This window comes from Saccopteryx leptura, chromosome 9 (genome assembly GCF_036850995.1).
Source record: "Saccopteryx leptura isolate mSacLep1 chromosome 9, mSacLep1_pri_phased_curated, whole genome shotgun sequence".
NCBI classification, from domain to species: Eukaryota; Metazoa; Chordata; class Mammalia; order Chiroptera; family Emballonuridae; genus Saccopteryx; species Saccopteryx leptura.
Genome location: NC_089511.1, coordinates 2488898 through 2509965, shown reverse-complemented (window position 1 = coordinate 2509965; position 21068 = coordinate 2488898).

The following is a 21068-nucleotide window of genomic DNA, read 5'->3' as shown; positions in this document are numbered from 1 at the left end:
TCTACCTCCACGCGGGAGGATCGAGACGCTGCCCCTACGCCTTCTACCTCCACGCGGGAGTGTCGAGACACTGCCCCTACGCCTTCTACCTCCACACGGGAGGACCGAGACACTGCCCCTACGCCTTCTACCTCCACGCGGGAGGGTCGAGACGCTGCCCTTGCACGCCTTCTACCTCCACGCGGGAGGATCGAGACTCTGCCCCTACGCCTTCTACCTCCACACGGGAGGGTCGAGACGCTGCCCCTACGCCTTCTACCTCCACACGGGAGGGTCGAGACGCTGCCCCTACGCCTTCTACCTCCACGCGGGAGGATCGAGACGCTGCCCCTACGCCTTCTGCCTCCACACGGGAGGATCGAGACACTGCCCCTGCACGCCTTCTACCTCCACGCGGGAGGGTCGAGACGCTGCCCCTACGCCTTCTACCTCCACACGGGAGGATCGAGACGCTGCCCCTGCACGCCTTCTACCTCCACGCGGGAGGATCGAGACGCTGCCTCTACGCCTTCTACCTCCACGCGGGAGGATCGAGACGCTGCCCCTACGCCTTCTACCTCCACACGGGAGGGTCGAGACACTGCCCCTACGCCTTCTACCTCCACACGGGAGGATCGAGACGCTGCCCCTGCACGCCTTCTACCTCCACGCGGGAGGATCGAGACGCTGCCTCTACGCCTTCTACCTCCACACGGGAGGATCGAGACACTGCCCCTACGCCTTCTACCTCCACACGGGAGGGTCGAGACACTGCCCCTACGCCTTCTACCTCCACACGGGAGGATCGAGACGCTGCCCCTGCACGCCTTCTACCTCCACATGGGAGGGTCGAGACACTGCCCCTACGCCTTCTACCTCCACGCGGGAGGATCGAGACTCTGCCCCTACGCCTTCTACCTCCACACGGGAGGGTCGAGACGCTGCCCTTGCACGCCTTCTACCTCCATGCAGGAGGGTCGAGACACTGCCCCTACGCCTTCTACCTCCACACGGGAGGATCAAGACGCTGCCCCTACGCCTTCTACCTCCACGCGGGAGGATCGAGACGCTGCCCCTACGCCTTCTACCTCCACACGGGAGGGTCGAGACGCTGCCCTTGCACGCCTTCTACCTCCACGCAGGAGGGTCGAGACTCTGCCCCTACGCCTTCTACCTCCACACGGGAGGATCGAGACGCTGCCCCTACGCCTTCTACCTCCACACGGGAGGATCGAGACTCTGCCCCTACGCCTTCTACCTCCACGCAGGAGGGTCGAGACACTGCCCCTACGCCTTCTACCTCCACGCGGGAGGATCGAGACTCTGCCCCTACGCCTTCTACCTCCACGCGGGAGGATCGAGACTCTGCCCCTACGCCTTCTACCTCCACACGGGAGGGTCGAGACGCTGCCCTTGCACGCCTTCTACCTCCACGCAGGAGGGTCGAGACTCTGCCCCTATGCCTTCTACCTCCACACGGGAGGATCGAGACGCTGCCCCTACGCCTTCTACCTCCACGCGGGAGGATCGAGACGCTGCCCCTACGCCTTCTACCTCCACACGGGAGGGTCGAGACGCTGCCCTTGCACGCCTTCTACCTCCACGCAGGAGGGTCGAGACTCTGCCCCTACGCCTTCTACCTCCACGCGGGAGGATCGAGACGCTGCCCCTACGCCTTCTACCTCCACACGGGAGGATCGAGACACTGCCCCTACGCCTTCTACCTCCACGCAGGAGGGTCGAGACACTGCCCCTATGCCTTCTACCTCCACGCGGGAGGATCGAGACTCTGCCCCTACGCCTTCTACCTCCACGCGGGAGGGTCGAGACTCTGCCCCTACGCCTTCTACCTCCACGCGGGAGGATCGAGACGCTGCCCCTACGCCTTCTACCTCCACGCAGGAGGGTCGAGACGCTGCCCTTGCACGCCTTCTACCTCCACGCAGGAGGGTCGAGACTCTGCCCCTACGCCTTCTACCTCCACACGGGAGGGTCGAGACGCTGCCCTTGCACGCCTTCTACCTCCACGCAGGAGGGTTGAGACGCTGCCCCTACGCCTTCTACCTCCACACGGGAGGATCGAGACGCTGCCCCTACGCCTTCTACCTCCACGCGGGAGGATCGAGACGCTGCCCCTACGCCTTCTACCTCCACGCGGGAGGGTCGAGACGCTGCCCCTACGCCTTCTACCTCCACGCGGGAGGATCGAGACGCTGCCCCTACGCCTTCTACCTCCACACGGGAGGATCGAGACGCTGCCCCTACGCCTTCTACCTCCACACGGGAGGGTCGAGACTCTGCCCCTACGCCTTCTACCTCCACACGGGAGGGTCGAGACGCTGCCCCTACGCCTTCTACCTCCACACGGGAGGACAGAGACGCTGCCCCTGCACGCCTTCTACCTCCACACGGGAGGATCAAGACACTGCCCCTACGCCTCCTACCTCCACGCGGGAGGGTCGAGACGCTGCCCCTACGCCTTCTACCTCCACACGGGAGGACCGAGACGCTGCCCCTACGCCTTCTACCTCCACGCGGGAGGGTCGAGACGCTGCCCCTGCACGCCTTCTACCTCCACACGGGAGGATCGAGACGCTGCCCCTACGCCTTCTACCTCCACGCGGGAGGATCGAGACGCTGCCCCTACGCCTTCTGCCTCCACACGGGAGGATCGAGACACTGCCCCTGCACGCCTTCTACCTCCACGCGGGAGGATCGAGACGCTGCCCCTACGCCTTCTACCTCCACACGGGAGGATCGAGACGCTGCCCCTACGCCTTCTACCTCCACACGGGAGGATCGAGACACTGCCCCTACGCCTTCTACCTCCACACGGGAGGATCGAGACACTGCCCCTACGCCTCCTACCTCCACACGGGAGGATCGAGACACTGCCCCTACGCCTTCTACCTCCACGCGGGAGGGTCAAGACGCTGCCCCTACGCCTTCTACCTCCACGCGGGAGGGTCAAGTCACTGCCCCTACGCCTTCTACCTCCACGCGGGAGGATCGAGACGCTGCCCCTGCACGCCTTCTACCTCCACGCGGGAGGATCGAGACGCTGTCCCTGCACGCCTTCTACCTCCACGCGGGAGGGTCGAGACTCTGCCCCTACGCCTTCTACCTCCACGCGGGAGGGTCAAGACGCTGCCCCTATGCCTTCTACCTCCACACGGGAGGGTCGAGACTCTGCCCCTACGCCTTCTACCTCCACGCGGGAGGATCGAGACACTGCCCCTACGCCTTCTACCTCCACGCGGGAGGGTCGAGACGCTGCCCCTACGCCTTCTACCTCCACACGGGAGGATCGAGACGCTGCCCCTACGCCTTCTACCTCCACGCGGGAGGATCGAGACGCTGCCCCTACGCCTTCTGCCTCCACACGGGAGGATCGAGACACTGCCCCTGCACGCCTTCTACCTCCACACGGGAGGGTCGAGACACTGCCCCTACGCCTTCTACCTCCACACGGGAGGATCGAGACACTGCCCCTGCACGCCTTCTGCGTCCCACGCACGACCCCGCCTCCGGTCATGCCGGGCTGTACCCGTTTCTCAGAGTGCTGGCAGGTCCTGGGAGAGGGAGTCCAGGGGAAGAGGTTCAATCTAGACCCGCTGTCTACTGCCCTGGGTGGCGTCCCAGAGGAGCTGCGCCATGCACTGGAGACCACTCCACCACCAAGAAGACAGACCTCCCTCAACACGACACAGTCAAACGGACAGCGGCCACTGGCGGGCTGCGGGCTCATCTCAAAATAAGGCCCATTGTCCCCCCCCCCCCCCTATACACATCCCCGCCACCTATTAATAGCTTAAAAAGACAGCTGTTCCTAATTTTGGTCTTCTCAAATCAAGAAATCTTCCCTTCACTTCCCTCCAGGGCCAGAATGAAATCAATCAAGCTGCAAAATTTATCAAGCGCCCAGGCGCCTCCCCGCCCAGAGCTCAGAGGCAGCAGCTCTGTCACCTGAGCTAAGCCACCCTGAGAGGCCCAGGCCTGCCGGGCAGGCACCCTTCTCCAGGACAGACATCCTTCCACAGCCAGGCCGCAGAGACCAGAAGGGGGACCCCCGCTGTCAGCCAGTCCCACCGCCTTTGGTCCCCGAGACCCCTCTGCTTCTTCCCCGAAGGTCAGCTGTCCCACCAGATCTGACTCCAAGCTTAACTCCGCTCGAACTCCACCAGCGACGGGCAACTCACCCCCTCACAGAGTGAGTATTCTCCTCCCTGACTGTCTCAGACGATCAACCCCCCTAAAGGCATCTCCCATGGCAGTGTGAGTCTGCTCTCGGGGGCCACGCACAGCAGGGTGGGCCCTCTCCTGTGATGATCCTCCAGCCACGGAAGCAGAGATGTCTGCCTGTCACCACGACTCCTCTCTGGCTTTGAGACCCGAGTGGCAGAGGGCTGCGGATCCAACGTCCAGATAGGATGACCGAGTCTAGTGCTGAAGCCACATGGTGGCTCCCCCTTGTTCCCGGAAGCACCCTCATGTCCACGTGTCCCCCATTCCACACCCACTCTGCAGTGCCACACCCACCGCTCACCATCGCTCGTATAGCTCACTCACCACAGGGCCTTTGCCCGGCCCTCCTCCTGGACCAGCAGGACTTTGCTGACATCTCTGGTCATTCAGATTCCAGGTCCCCAGAGCGGCCTTTCCTGACCTCCCTCCCCCGTGCACCTCCACCCGGCCCGGCGTTCTGCACGTTCTCTGCGGCGGCGAGCGCTATCCGCATTCCTTTTCTTCTCTACGCAGACCGTTAGTAGCTGCCTCTCCTTCTAGAATGTAAGGCCGGGAGCAAGCACAGCGTGAGGACTCCGGGAATGGTGGTCGCTTGCGCAGCGAGGACAGGAGGAGCACATGCCCCCTGCTGTGAGTGAGACGTGTCCACTAAGCGCGGGGTGGGGCGGGTTCAGAACAGACAGACCCCCATCCCCGGGGGCCGGGGAAGGGTGGGGGGAGAGGGGTCCGCGTGCGGGGCTGCCCATGGCCACGCCCTGCAGAGGGACAGAGGGACAGAGGGACAGACGGCAGTGGGATTCAGACCCGCCCAGCCCCCGGCACCGGAGGTGTAAGAGCCAGGAAGAACGGCCACCTCTGAGGTCACACTGCAAGCCAGCCACAAGTAGAGCCCTGAGCTCTGGGGGGGGGGGATGCTGAAAGGTGAGGACTCCTCAGCTCACCCCCCCCTCAGGGCAGGGAGGCCAGTGAGGGCCCCGCCCGTGGGTACCTCCCACGCAGCCGTCACTTACGCCCCTTTCAGAGTGCCCAGGGGACCCCCTGGTGGCACAGGTCTCAGTCCTGGGGGGGGCTGTGAAGAAAGCAGAGGCCTCACCTCCAGCCTCACAGGCCCAGCGCCTACCCCCCCACACACCCCCACACACAGCTCCTGGCCCGCAGCCAAGCTGCTTCCGTCAGCCCCTGGTCCCCGGGACACAGCGGGATTGTCCAGCTCACCACAGGCATCCTGCCACAGCTGAGGAGACAAGGCCCAGCTGTCCCTGGAGACAAGTGGTCAGCTTTCTTCCCCCCTGACAAGGGAAGCTGTGTCCCTGGGGAGGGGCCCGAGGGGAGGAGGCTGGGGAGGCCCAGGCCAGGCTGTCCAACGTGCCTCCTGGGTCCCCACGGTGACCTGGGATGGGGGGCCAGGTGAGAGGGCAGCCAGGGGGATCAGCAAGGAGAAGGCAGATCACAGACCCCTGAACAAGCTTTCCGGGCCCAGCCTGCACGCAGCCCAAGGCCTGGCCTCTGCCGGTGACCCCTGGGCGACCCTGGGCTGGCCCTTCCCTGCTCTGGCCTCAGCCTTCTCCAGTGCTAAGGAGGCAGTTGGAGAAGTCCCCCTATGATCCTTTTAGGGACGGGCCAGTACCTAGAAAGCTGGGACCCTGATGAAGAGGAAGCTAGACACTGGATGGCCTGCCCCGGGGGACCACGTCTGCCTGTAAGGTCGACCAGCTGGGTCCAGGAGAAGGGTGGACAGCTACCCCGGGGACCACGTCTGCCTGTAAGGTCGACCAGCTGGGTTCAGAAGGGTGGACAGCCACCCCGGGGACCACGTCCGTCTGTAAGGTAGACCAGCTGGGTCCGGGAGAAGGGTGGACAGCCACCCCGGGGACCATGTCAGCTGGGTCCGGGAGAAGGGTGGACAGCCACCCCGGGGACCATGTCAGCTGGGTCCGGGAGGAGGGTGGACAGCCACCCCGGGGGACCACGTCCGCCTGTAAGGTCGACCAGCTGGGTCCGGGAGAAGGGTGGACAGCCACCCCGGGGGCCATGTCAGCTGGGTCCGGGAGAAAGGTGAACAGCCACCCCGGGGACCATGTCAGCTGGGTCCGGGAGAAGGGTGGACAGCCACCCCGGGGGCCATGTCTGCCTGTAAGGTTGACCAGCTGGGTCCGGAAGAAGGGTGGACAGCCACCCCGGGGACCATGTCAGCTGGGTCTGGGAGAAGGGTGGACAGCCACCCCGGGGACCATGTCTGCCTGTAAGGTTGACCAGCTGGGTCCGGGAGAAGGGTGGACAGCCACCCTGGGGACCATGTCCGCCTGTAAGGTTGACCAGCTGGGTCCGGAAGAAGGGTGGACAGCCACCCCGGGGACCACGTCTGCCTGTAAGGTCGACCAGCTGGGTCCGGGAGAAGGGTGGACAGCCACCCCGGGGACCATGTCTGCTGGGTCCGGGAGAAGGGTGGACAGTCACCCCGGGGACCACGTCCGCCTGTAAGGTCGACCAGCTGGGTCCGGGAGAAGGGTGGACAGCCACCCCGGGGACCACGTCTGCCTGTAAGGTCAACCAGCTGGGTCCGGGAGAAGGGTAGACAGCCACCCCGGGGACCATGTCTGCTGGGTCCGGGAGAAGGGTGGACAGCCACCCCGGGGACCACGTCTGCCTGTAAGGTAGACCAGCTGGGTCTGGGAGAAGGGTGGACAGCCACCCCGGGGACCATGTCAGCTGGGTCTGGGAGAAGGGTGGACAGCCACCCCGGGGGACCATGTCAGCTGGGTCCGGGAGAAGGGTGGACAGCCACCCCGGTGTGTGGCCCCTGAGAGCAGGCGTTGAAGGTGGAGTGAAGATCAATTCTGCTCCTGGATCCCAGAGGCATCATCACAGAAGAGGGGACCTCAGACCCCCGCCCCCAAAAAAAAACCCAGAGAAGAACTATCCAAGGCGGATCCCTTTTCGTGTCCCCTCTTCCCTGGGCCTCACCAATGATCCTGCCCCTCGTTCTTCAGAAATAAGAAATCCATACATTTCTGTCCCGGTCTCCCCCCTCCCCAGGGCATGGGGACAGAGCCCCCCTTGGGCTGCACCACAGGTTGGGACAGGGTGGAGACAGCACAGCCTCGGAGGGCGCCACGGAGCCCCGGGACCCACCCTCCCAGGAGGGCGCGGGCTGTGTCACCTAAAGGGCCGATGTCAGGTCAGCGGGGCTGGAAGGCAAATCCGACAGCACGTCAGCAAGGGCTTCTGGGGGGAGGGCTCGGGGAGCTGAGCCTAGGTGGGCAGCAATGGCCGCTATGTGATGAGTGATTTTTAATCGGGGTCAAGACCTGGACAGACACCGCCAGGAGGAGCTGACAGGAAACTGAGGCCATGGAAGGGGGGGCTGGGGTGCAGCTCCCCGCAGGCCTGGCTGCACCGGGGGCACAGGTGGGGGCCTCTCTCTGTCTCAGACGGTGCCAGCACAGCCCTGGCTGTCCCCACGGTCCATCTTTCTGGGGACCAAACAGTGCTGCCGTCCTGGGGACTCTGGCCAGACTCCTCATGATGCCGTGGACATTCTGTCCAGCTAGGGCCTTGCACGTCCCTGGACCTAGGACTGTGGTCAGGAGCCAGAACGTCCTGACAGGGGTTCTGGGTCACCCTTCCACCTCCAAAGCTGGAAATAAGGACATGGTATGTGTGTGTGTGTGTGGGGGGGGTACCTGCACATTGGAAGAGCTGCAGCTTTTTCCTTTAAAAAGCAGCCATGTAGCCTGACCTGTGGTGGTGCAGTGGATGGAGCATCGACCTGGAATGCTGAGGTCACCAGTTCAAAACCCTGGTCTTGCCCAATCAAGGCACATATGAGAAGCTACTATACTAGTTGGTGCTTCCTGCTCCTCCTCCACCTTTTTCTCTCTCTCTCTCCTCTCTAAACTCAATAAATGAAATCTTTCTTAAATATTAAAATAAAATAAAAATCAGCCATTTACAGTCAGTGCGAACAGCATACCCAGATCAGCCTTTCCCACCGTGGGGGTGAGGTTGAAGGAGTGCGGGGGGCACAGCCTACGAGGGTAGAGAGAAGGAGCCCAGGGAGAGAAGCAGACAGGACAAGAGTCCTGAGGAATGAGCCGGCGTCCCTGGATCGAGCTCAGCCTGAAACCCACGCCCCTTGTGACTCTGCAGGTTTCTCCCCTCTTTGTTTGTTTCAGACAGCATGAAACTGTCCTTCTGTCGCCAACACAAAGGTGTGTGCCAGGTCTGTCCTGCCCACCTGGACGGTGAGGTCCACGGGAGCAGGGAGCTCAGCTCCGCCGTCTCCGCACACCGGGCGCAGGGCTGGCGAGGAGCAGCAGTGAGGACGCACAAGGGCCTGTGAACAAGTATCCACACCGACACCAACGGTGGCACCTCTCTCACGGCCCACTGCACACTCTGCATTCGAGGAGCACGCCCCCTGCCCGTCACCGCACCTGCACGGGCCTGTATCCGCCGCTACACCCCCGGGGCTTGGGCGGGGCTGTGGGCTGGCCCCCACCCCTGCTCAAGAACAACACCTGGGGGCTGAGGGAATTGTTACTCAGACCAGACGCCTTTCCTCGGGGACTGTCATTGCTGACAGTCCAGTGGTTCTCAAAGTGTGCGCCAGGGTGCACTGGTGCACCCTAGAAGATTTCCAGGTGCGCCCTATGGTATTCCAGAGAAATATGTGCCTGTTGGGGACCAAAAGACCAACAGGGTTTTAAAGTTTCGATTTTTGAGGGACAGAGATGTGGGGAATTGGCTGTAAGCTGACAGTCTGCCCAACCCCCCACCTCACTTGCCTGATTAGGTTGCAAAAGGCTGTTAAGCTGTGGTGCTGGATTGTTTACACTACCCCCCATGTTCCCCAGAAAGACCGGAGGCAAGTTTCTTCTATCCTTTGTTTGGTGTGAAGTTAAGATGATATGTATGGTGGGGATTTTCTGCACTCAACACAATTAAGAGTAAAAAGAGAGAAATTCTTCAATGTATTGACAAGGAAATGAGAGTTTGCCTTTCAAATAGATGCCCAAACATTGAAGAAATCACTAGGACACATCAGGCTTCTATGTTATGTTTCTCATAAACACAAGAATGAAAAAACTTAACACATTCACGCTGGGACCTGCCGAATTTACTAAATCTTACTAAGAATGTATCTGTATATATAAAAATATAACTTTTTTGTCTTTTTTTTTTTTTTTTTGTATTTTTCCAAAGCTGGAAACGGGGAGGCAGTCAGACAGACTCCTGCATGCGTCCGACCAGGATCCACCCGGCATGCCCACCAGGGGGCGATGCTCTGCCCATCTGGGGCGTCGCTCTGTTGCGACCAGAGCCATTCTAGTGCCTGAGGCAGAGGCCACAGAGCCATCCTCAGCGCCCGGGCCAACTTTGCTCCAATGGAGCCTTGGCTGTGGGAGGGGAAGAGAGAGACAGAGAGGAAGGAGAGGGGGAGGGGTGGAGAAGCAGATGGGCGCTTCTCCTGTGTGCCCTGGCCGGGAATCGAACCCAGGACTCCTGCACGCCAGGCTGACGCTCTACCACTGAGCCAACCGGCCAGGGCAAAAATGTTTTTTTTTCCTGTCTGTCTGTCCTGTCTATCCCTCTATCTGACTCTCTGTCTCTGGAAAAAAAAAAATTTTTTTAATGTCAGAATAAATTTAATTCTGTTGTATTTATTTCGTTTAATTATCATAAAAGCACACTTGGACAGTATATATATTTTATATTTTTTTTCTTTAATATTTGACTTAATTATTATAACATACTTCTCAGAAATTTGTATATAGTGCGCCTACAATTATTTGTAGGGTTTTAAATGCGCCCCCACTTCAAAGAGTTTGAGAACCACTGGCTTAGACGTTGATTAAGATGTTCTGGAGCAGCCCGTTCGTGAAACGAGAGAGCCCCCTTTTGGACAGGTGGTGTCTGTGCCAGCTCCTCAGAGGGCGCCCCCCCCACCTCCAGGGCGTCCCTACAGAGCTGCTGCTCCTGTAGCCAGCCCCCCCACCCCCAGCACCTACAGAGCTGCTGCTCCTGTAGCCAGCCCCCCCACCCCCAGCACCTACAGAGCTGCTGCTCCTATAGCCAGCCCCCCCCACCCCCAGCACCTACAGAGCTGCTGCTCCTGTAGCCAGCCCCCCCCCCCACCCCACTGCCACATCCCGGCAAGGCAGGGCGGCCTGAGCCCCGGACGCGGTCGAAGGAGCGAAATGCAAGTCATTCGCTCTCGTTTTAATCTAACAAACCCAATTTTATAAATAAGAGTGAGCTTTCCCAGGCTATTCTTTCTAATTATGCATTTACATCAATTCACATTATGCAGATGATGAAACGTTAATACCAAAGGCAATTTTCTGCTGACGGTGGTGGGTGGGGTGGGGTGGGGGGCAGGGGCATGCAGAAGAGCTTTCTCCACGTTACAAGTCAATCTTTTCTGAAATAATTAGCCAGTTGCTCAGCAGAGTCTGGGCTGACTAGCCACCGGCTGTGTCTACACAGCCTCCGACGTGAGACCCCGCGAGGGGACGATGACAGAGGGGACCAGGGCGCGAGGGACGGAGCAGGCACCCCGGACAGCGCCGGCTGGCTGGCCTCGCTGGCGGGCGGGACAGGCTTCACCTCGGGGCCACCCAGCACCAGAACCGGGCCCTGTGATTGTCACTAAACTGCTCCGGAACTCAGCCCCATCATCTGCAAGACGGCAGGGATGCGTCAGTCTCTCGCAGGGCCGGCACGTTCCTGCCTTCCTCGTTACTTGTTCAAGAAACGGTTGCTGCAGATCTGCTCTCTGTTGCACACCCAGTGAACACTCCGTAAATAGACGTGAGGATTATGAGGAGGGGCAGGAGGAAGGGGAGGAGGAAGAGGAGGAAGGGGAGGAGGAAGGAAGGAGGGGGCAGAGTCTCCTCTTCCCCGTTCGCCCGTCAGAGGCGCAGGGCAGCATCCTTCCTCCCTGCCGTTGTGTATACGGCACGAGCCTGCACACACACGTGCCACGCGCGCGCACACACACACACACACCTCTGCTGTCTCCCTGCACCCCTGTCACTCACTGTTCATGCACACATGTGCTGTCCGTTCACTCACCCGTGAGCATACCAACTGTAGATGGGGATACTGCCTGTCTGCTCACGCATGTGCACAGAAACACTCCACACGTGTCCATCATCCGTGTCCTGCAGGCTCTGCCCTGGAACTCCAGTCCCGGGAAGAAAGGGTCAGGGTAGGAGCTTGGGGCCCATTGGACAGGTGCCCACACCAGACAGTTGGAGGGGACGGTACGCACAAGAGAAAGGGTTGGCGTGGCGTGGTGTGGCGTGGTGTGACGTGGCAGGACGGGGCCAGCCACCCTCCACGTCCCCGCCCAGGCCCAGAGACGGCAGGCAGGTGCGGGAGAGCTGCACCCCTGGGTCACCCCTCCAGGTTTATCCAGGTACACGCTGCCTCTCTCTCTCTAACCACAAAGCCCCCTGCCCCCAACCCTGTCCCTTCCACAAAGGTGCCCTCCCTCGCCCGGCCACCCCGGTCTCCCTGCACCTCCGCCCCCACTGGGTGGGCGGTGGAAGCCAGGGCTGCACCACGGAGCCCCTCTGCCTTGGCTCAGTCTCCCCACGGCCCCCACAGAGCTGCCGTGTCCAGGCTCGCTCGCAGAGCCCCACACCCAGCGGGCACCCTCTGCAGACAGGCTTGCTGAGCGGGGCTGAGTCTCCGCCTAGCACCTCTCTAAAGGCCACAGGGCAGGATCAGAACCCTGCTCCCCCCTGGGCAGCCCCTGGGATGGAGCTCCGCTCGTAAGGGGGGCGGGGGCCACACCGGAGAGAGGGCGAGGGGGCACAGCCCCGCACGGCTGCTGCCTGGGCGCTCTCAGCCCAGAGCCTCATTCAACAGCTTCTCCTTATTATTCTTTTTTTTTTTTTTTTTGGAAAGGGAAAAATGACATTTTGAAACCATTATGAAACATTACTGTGAAAAATTAACTTAGGTCTAAAGCATCAAAGACATTTCGAAAAACCAAACCAGGACACGCTGTGGCTGGCGACCGCCCCCTGTGCCCCCAGGCGTCTCTGCCCAGCCGACAGCCCCCCCAGCGGGGTTTGGCCCCCACCCCACCTGCAGCTGCTGTCCTAGGGAAAACGGAAAGCATGGCTGGCTGCAGGGCCCGGGGCGGGGGGCCGGGGGGGTCGGCCGAGGAACCACACGCCTGCGAAGTCGCAGCAGCCCTGCTCCCCACGCACGGTGACCTTCTGTCAGCCTCGGACGGGGACACGAGTCCACCGTCACTCCGATCGGCCTCGATTGGATCAGATCCCACTGGAGAAGGGGGAGGGCGGTCATAAAACCTCCAGAATTGATATTAAACCACTGACATTTCACAAACTGAGCGGCGCTGGCAGCTGCCAGTCCATCAGCGGGAGGGACTCTGAAGGGATGAGTGAGGCATGAAGGTCACAAAAATGCTGAGAAGGAGCCTCTCCCGGGGTCTGGATGGCCAGGGCTAAGCCCCAGCAGGGGCGGGGAGCTGACCTCCGGGGTGCCCAGCAGGGGAGGGGAGCTGACCCCCAGGGCTAAGCCCCAGCAGGGGAGGGGAGCTGACCCCCGGGACTAGAGCCCCAGCAGGGGCGGGGAGCTGACCCCCGGGACTAGAGCCCCAGCAGGGGAGGGGAGCTGACCCCCGGGACTAGAGCCCCAGCAGGGGAGGGGAGCTGACCCCCGGGACTAGAGCCCCAGCAGGGGACAGAGCTGAACTCCGGAACTAGAGCCCCAGCAGGGGAGGGGAGCTGACCCCCGGGACTAGAGCCCCAGCAGGGGAGGGGAGCTGACCCCCGGGACTAGAGCCCCAGCAGGGGAGGGGAGCTGACCCCCGGGACTAGAGCCCCAGCAGGGGAGGGGAGCTGACCCCCGGGACTAGAGCCCCAGCAGGGGACAGAGCTGAACTCCGGAACTAGAGCCCCAGCAGGGGAGGGGAGCTGACCTCCGGAACTAGAGCCCCAGCAGGGGAGGGGAGCTGACCTCCGGGACTAGAGCCCCAGCAGGGGAGGGGAGCTGACCTCCGGAACTAGAGCCCCAGCAGGGGAGGGGAGCTGACCTCCGGGACTAGAGCCCCAGCAGGGGAGGGGAGCTGACCTCCGGAACTAGAGCCCCAGCAGGGGAGGGGAGCTGACCTCCGGGATTAGAGCCCCAGCAGGGGAGGGGAGCTGACCTCCGGGACTAGAGCCCCAGCAGGGGAGAGGAGCTGACCTCTGGAACTAGAGCCCCAGCAGGGGAGGGGAGCTGACCTCCGGAACTAGAGCCCCAGCAGGGGAGGGGAGCTGACCCCCGGGACTAGAGCCCCAGCAGGGGAGGGGAGCTGACCTCCGGGACTAGAGCCCCAGCAGGGGAGGGGAGCTGACCTCCGGGACTAGAGCCCCAGCAGGGGAGGGGAGCTGACCCCCGGGACTAGAGCCCCAGCAGGGGACGGAGCTGACCTCCGGGACTAGAGCCCCAGCAGGAGTGGGGAGCTGACCTCCGGAACTAGAGCCCCAGCAGGGGAGGGGAGCTGACCTCCGGGACTAGAGCCCCAGCAGGGGAGAGGAGCTGACCTCTGGAACTAGAGCCCCAGCAGGGGAGGGGAGCTGACCTCCGGAACTAGAGCCCCAGCAGGGGAGGGGAGCTGACCCCCGGGACTAGAGCCCCAGCAGGGGAGGGGAGCTGACCTCCGGGACTAGAGCCCCAGCAGGGGAGGGGAGCTGACCTCCGGGACTAGAGCCCCAGCAGGGGACAGAGCTGAACTCCGGAACTAGAGCCCCAGCAGGGGAGGGGAGCTGACCCCCGGGACTAGAGCCCCAGCAGGGGACAGAGCTGAACTCCGGAACTAGAGCCCCAGCAGGGGAGGGGAGCTGACCTCCGGAACTAGAGCCCCAGCAGGGGAGGGGAGCTGACCTCCGGGACTAGAGCCCCAGCAGGGGAGGGGAGCTGACCTCCGGAACTAGAGCCCCAGCAGGGGAGGGGAGCTGACCTCCGGGACTAGAGCCCCAGCAGGGGAGGGGAGCTGACCTCCGGAACTAGAGCCCCAGCAGGGGAGAGGAGCTGACCTCTGGAACTAGAGCCCCAGCAGGGGAGGGGAGCTGACCTCCGGAATTAGAGCCCCAGCAGGGGAGGGGAGCTGACCCCCGGGACTAGAGCCCCAGCAGGGGAGGGGAGCTGACCTCCGGGACTAGAGCCCCAGCAGGGGAGGGGAGCTGACCTCCGGGACTAGAGCCCCAGCAGGGGACAGAGCTGAACTCCGGAACTAGAGCCCCAGCAGGGGAGGGGAGCTGACCCCCGGGACTAGAGCCCCAGCAGGGGACAGAGCTGAACTCCGGAACTAGAGCCCCAGCAGGGGAGGGGAGCTGACCTCCGGGACTAGAGCCCCAGCAGGGGAGGGGAGCTGACCTCCGGAACTAGAGCCCCAGCAGGGGAGGGGAGCTGACCTCCGGGACTAGAGCCCCAGCAGGGGAGGGGAGCTGACCTCCGGAACTAGAGCCCCAGCAGGGGAGAGGAGCTGACCTCTGGAACTAGAGCCCCAGCAGGGGAGGGGAGCTGACCTCCGGAACTAGAGCCCCAGCAGGGGAGGGGAGCTGACCCCCGGGACTAGAGCCCCAGCAGGGGAGGGGAGCTGACCTCCGGGACTAGAGCCCCAGCAGGGGAGGGGAGCTGACCTCCGGGACTAGAGCCCCAGCAGGGGAGGGGAGCTGACCCCCGGGACTAGAGCCCCAGCAGGGGACGGAGCTGACCTCCGGGACTAGAGCCCCAGCAGGAGTGGGGAGCTGACCTCCGGGACTAGAGCCCCAGCAGGAGTGGGGAGCTGACCTCCGGGACTAGAGCCCCAGCAGGGGAGGGGAGCTGACCTCCGGGACTAGAGCCCCAGCAGGAGTGGGGAGCTGACCTCCGGGACTAGAGCCCCAGCAGGAGTGGGGAGCTGACCTCCGGGACTAGAGCCCCAGCAGGGGAGGGGAGCTGACCTCCGGGACTAGAGCCCCAGCAGGGGAGGGGAGCTGACCTCCGGGACTAGAGCCCCAGCAGGAGTGGGGAGCTGACCCCCGGGACTAGAGCCCCAGCAGGGGAGGGGAGCTGACCCCCGGGACTAGAGCCCCAGCAGGGGAGGGGAGCTGACCCCCGGGACTAGAGCCCCAGCAGGGGAGGGGAGCTGACCTCCGGGACTAGAGCCCCAGCAGGGGTGGGGAGCTGACCCCCGGGACTAGAGCCCCAGCAGGGGACAGAGCTGACCTCCAGAACTAGAGCCCCAGCAGGGGAGGGGAGCTGACCTCCGGGACTAGAGCCCCAGCAGGGGAGGGGAGCTGACCTCCGGGACTAGAGCCCCAGCAGGAGTGGGGAGCTGACCTCCGGGACTAGAGCCCCAGCAGGGGCGGGGAGTTGACCTCCGGGACTAGAGCCCCAGCAGGAGTGGGGAGCTGACCTCCGGGGCTAAGCCCCAGCAGGGGATGGAGTTGACCTCTGGGGTGCCCCAGCAGGGGACGGAGCTGACCCCTGGGACTAAGCCCCAGCAGGTGACGAAGCTGACCTCCGGGGTGCCCCAGGCCCTCTGGGCTCCGACATCAAAGAGGATGTTAAGTCGGGAGCTTGCTCCTGTCCTCTCCCCCTCCACACTGTACCTACTGTAGCTTCACGGTGTGGACAGGCCACTATGCAGGGTGAAACCAGAAAAGGCAGAGGTCCTCTGATAACAGTCGGCCCTGTAACTCAGCAGGGGCCTCCACTGCCTGCCACCAGCACCCACGGGGCACCCGCCACATGCCAGGCAAGGTGTCCGGGCAGGTACAGACCAGTGTTCTTTCCCTGCAGGTAACCCCCCGTGGTAGGAGCAGGGAGGCCGGCTCCCTACCCGAGGCGCCTGTCCCTGCTACAATGTGTGGACAGCGAGGGGAAGCAGAGAGCCCTCCTGTCCACCCCTGGACTCTGCCACCAGGGCTCAGAGCCATTGCCGGCCTCGAGGACCGAGCAGGAGGCGGAGGCTCTGTCCAGAGCCCGGGGGGCCGGAAGCCACGTCGGCGGTGACCGACCCTGCTGCCCACCTCCCTGCCCCTCACGCCAGTGGCAGGTGTCACTGCCCACCACAGCACACTTGCTGCCGAGCCCAGGTGTGTCCTCGAGGCCCTTGTCCACACTGAGCCCGGAGTCACCGGCACCACACGGGAGTCGACCTGTGAGATGAAAGCAGGCCGGGGCCTTCCTGAAATAGGCACTTGACCCAGGCATGGGGGACACTCTTGGCGTAGGGTCACCACACAAGAGCAGCCACACACGGAGGAAGAGACCATGAGGAAGGCCTCTCCTGGGGGCAGAGGGCACGGCTGGAAAGCGGGATGGACCCGCAGGTGAGCAGGGCTGGGTGGCAGGACCACAGGACGCAGTGGACGGGACCGAGCCTGCATCCTGAGCCTGGCGCTGGACAGCCTCCTGGGTGAGCCTCACGCAGGCCCGAGATGGTGGCCGGAGCTGGAGCCCCCGCCACTTCCCCGCAAGTCCCCGTTGCAAGTCCCACGCTGCATGCGGGGGCCCCCACGCGTGCCCGGGAGCCTCCTGTGGGCCCCGGGCTCCCAACGGAGATGCTTGGCTCAGAAACTTCTAGGTGGTGGCTCAGAACGTTGTGGAAGGGTGTCAAGTCTTGGGGTCCTTAGAAATGGAGCCATCTGTCAGCCCTGCTGCCATCTCCTGAGCGGCTCCCAACACTCAGGGACGCAGAGGACACGGGGCCATAGGCATGACTTCCCCCCCAAGAACTCACAATGCTAGTTCCCGGCCAGAGGCTCCTGTGATCCCAAAGCCAGCCCAGGGAAGCAGAGGTGCCAGCGTCCTCTGACGGGGAGCGGAGGCTCAGCCCGGCGTGGTGGGGAAACTCACCAGAGTCCCCGGCTCCCGCCACCCCGGAATCGGCGTCTCAGTGCTCTGTGCTCACCTGGGTTCTCTGACCAGTGGGTGAGACAGCTGTTCAGAAGGCTGGTGGTTCACAGACGCCTCTGCCCCCAAAAGCATCTCCACCCCGACATCTCTCGTCAAGGGGCAGACCTCTCCGGGTCTCTGGGGGGGAGCAGGGGAGCGAGGACCCTGACCTTCTGGCCGACCCTGGTCGTTATAAGCCAAGCCCGTGTTTTCTAATCACCATCCTCGCCATTAAGGTGGAGAGAGTACACGGGGAAATGACAGAGCTTTATTTCAAACAGATCGATCCGCTCCGATCCGTCTGGCTCCAGCCTCTTAATTCTCCATAATGTCAAAGCAATTTTTGGTTAAGTATACTGTCTGTCCTCTACTAAATTAAACGAATAGATCTAGTGGGAAATAAAAACCCCAAGTGTACAGAGAATATTAAAAATTAAAAAATAAACTCTCCATGGGTCTCTGTAAGATTTACTCCAGCAAATGATTAAATAAACAGCACACACAGCGGCGGGCAATAAAATCCATTCAAGGGACACTCAGCTCCACTGGTCACCTCACCCCGAGAGCACCACCCCTCCCAAGCACTCGGGCTCAAGGACGCCGGCCACACAAGGCCCTGAGGTCCCCCTCCTCCATCCTCATGACAGCAAGGCCAGCGGGGTCACGCCTCAGCACGTGGCCACTGCCGGTACCGCTCAGCCTTGGGTGACCCCAAACCAGGCTGGTGCCCTGTGTACAGATGCGGAGACCGAGGCTATCCGAGGAGACCAAGGCAAGACCAGGGTCTGAATCAAAGCTCGCCCAGCCTCCCACATCCCCACCGACTCCACAGCCTGGGACATCACCTTGTCCCACCCCCTGTGTTCCCAGCGGGAGCCACGGAGGAGGCATTGAGGCAGGGGCTCGCCCAGAGGAGGCTCGGCTGGTCAGGGATGGCCGCTGCCCACCTGCTACTCTGGCCAATCGGGGACCAGCAGCACCTCTGAGCATCTCCGTGGGAGGTGGGGGATAGGAGGGGGGCCGGGAGGAATTAAAATCCCACATCGCAGTTGGAGAGACTGAGAGACTGAGGGTTGTCCCACTCAGACCCCGACGACCCTCCCAGGCACCTCGGGCAGGTGGGGGAACCAGGGAGAGCCGGACGAGGCACTTTGCCCTGGGACTTGGGCTACATGGGGCCGGCTGGCCCTGAACCCCTCACCCCTTCCTTACACCAAGCTAGAGGGGCTGCTGTCCATCAGAGGCCTCCTCACGGAGGAAGCAAGCAGAGAGAAGAGAATGGCAGGAAGTGCGCGCTCGTCCAAGACTGTCCTCTGAGCCAGGTCCAAACAAGGAGGGTCCGTGGCAACGACCAGGCCGCTGCCCCCAGCTCCTGGCCCTCGGCCCCCGGAGGACCCCAGCTTCCCGGCTCCCACCCCTGCCTCACGCCGCCATCCATCAGGGTCAGAACGCCTCTTTGTCACTTTCCAGTCCAAAGCCTTAGCCTTTCCTGTCCCTCAGCGCACCCCACGACCCTGTCACTCCGGACGCTCCTCTGGGTCCCCGCGGCGGCCCCACCTCTCCTGCCTCCACACGGACATGCACGCAGGCGGCTGGCTGCTCACCTGGGAGGCCGGGCACCCCGGCCCCGTCCCACCAAAGTCGGTCCGGGTTCCGCTCTGTGCTCGCTCGGGGCTGAGCGGGAAAGGCCTCACGTGGAGGATGTCTTCCCAGCCGGGACCCACCCCCCACCGTCCTGGAGGTCTCGGCCGCGGCTGGGGTCACCTCTGCCTGACTGGCTCCTCAGTCAAGGTTCCCGAGTGGAAGCGTGTGGAAGACTGTGGGCCCTGAGCCCCAGTGCTCTGTGCACAGAAACCCTGCGTGGCCCAAGCCCCCCGTGTGCCCTCGCCAGCGGCGCTGGGGCCCTGTCCCCACCGTGCACCCCTCCCTCACGACGCAGGGCCGCCTTCTACCCTCCGAAACCCCGCCTTACTCACCCTTCCTCCCCCAGGTCCTCTCCCGGCCCCGGGACTGTCACTGCATGCGTGTCTGTGCGTGCGCGTGCGTGTCTGTGCGTGCGCGTGCGTGTCTGTGCGTGCGCGTGCGTGTCTGTGCGTGCGTGTGCATGTGTCGTTGTGCGCATGCGTGCTGCATGTCAACAGCTCTGTCTGAGGTGATCGCGCTCGGTCTTTGCCACCTCCATGCAGGGCCGTCCGTGCCCCTCTGGGCTGAAATGAGGTGCCCTGCGAGCCAGATGCCGCGGGTCCCCGGCTCCGGGCGCACACGGAGTCGGTGCCCACAGACGTGTGCCGGACTCATGCACGATAGGTTCTCAGGACGTGTTGGCTGAGTGAATGTTCGCAGGCTCTGCCTGGAGCTTCTCTCCTCTGCAGACAGTCTCCGAGCCCAGCCCATCCTGCCTCCGACCAGCAAACAAACAGCCCCAGGCTCAGGGACCCAGCCTGGTGACCCCCACACAGGCCGACCCTGGGGGCCTGACAACGGTGCGTCCCTAACTGCTCGCTGCTGGCCTGGCACAGGCTGACTGCCACCCCGGCCTGTGCTGTGGGGTGCACGCGCAGGGTGGCCAGCCTCCCTGATGGCTCTGAGACGGGGCAGGAGCTGCTGTCCTTCTCGGACGGAAGGCGGAGCCAAAGAGGCAACAGGAACCCAGCTGAGCTTTGCCACTTGCTCCCCTCACGTCTAGAGCGTTCGGCCCCTTAGAGGGTACCGTCCCCATGATCCAGGACACAGGCAGTGCCACGCCTCGGCCACCGCTGCCCCCACCTGGAGCAGCTGACCTGACCGGTGCCCCTTGCAGAGGTGTCTTCCTGGGGGACGACTTCGAGGCCTTTATCCCCCTGACACCGATGGCTAGTAAATGACTAAATTGGCCAAAAATAAAAGACCTCATAAATCTGGTGTTTCCCTGTAAGCGCTCAGGTACACAGAGTATGCCGGGATGATTGATAGAAAAGTGTATAGGTGGGCTGCATCGTGGACTCAAAATACATTTACCCAAAATCAATGCTGCCCTACGTGGCGCGGGAGGACAGGAAAGGTCAGCCGTGAAGAGGATCTCGGAACCGGCGCTGCGGGAGGACCCCGAGCATCACGATAAATAAACTCTGCAAGTGTGTTCCAGGGAGAATCTTCACCGAGCGCAGTAATTTAAGGGTGCTCTCACAAGAGGCCGGGCAGTCATTTTAAGTGGCACTTTCGAACATGCTTTTGCGAGTTCAGTGAATCCGTCCACAAGATGGGATTGCCGGGCAGTGCAGACCCCAATGCGCAGCCCGACCCCGACCCTGACCCTGGCGGGGCGCGGAGGGACGGTGGGCAGGAGGAAGAAGGTAGGGGGCGGGCACAGCCAGATGGGTGGGTAGGGTAGACTGCGTGTGGCCTATGATCACGATACAGGGGCTCTCTTCCAGGTCCCTGGGCCCAGCGACCCCGCACGCATCTCAGGGTCTGTGTGTGGATGGAGAGAGAGAGGGGTAACCTTGTAGCCCGAAGGCTGTCTGAACTGCCTCTGCTGAGTGCTAAGGACTGGAGACACAACAGTCCTGAAATACTCCCACAGGTCCATCAGCGGGAAACCAACTCTAAACAGGCCGTTGCAGTGGGAGCCCAAGGGACACAGGCAGTTGGTAGAGCTGAGTGGCTGTGTGCCCAGAGAGAAGTCTCCCTTTGGGGAAACCACACACATACTCCATCATGAATATGCCTCCTTCACAGCCTCCCGTGACCATACTCCCCCCACACCACCACCACCAGGACACAGGGACCCTGCAGGAGGGTGCCGGCCAGGCACAGGCAAAGGCAGGCGGGCACTGCAGCCTGGTTTCAGCTCACGGATCCTCCAACTGGACAAAGGGCTCAGTCAAGGAGGCAGAAGACCCTCCAGGAAACCCCGGCAATGGACAGGCAACGTGTCCCTTCCCAGCACCCCCAAC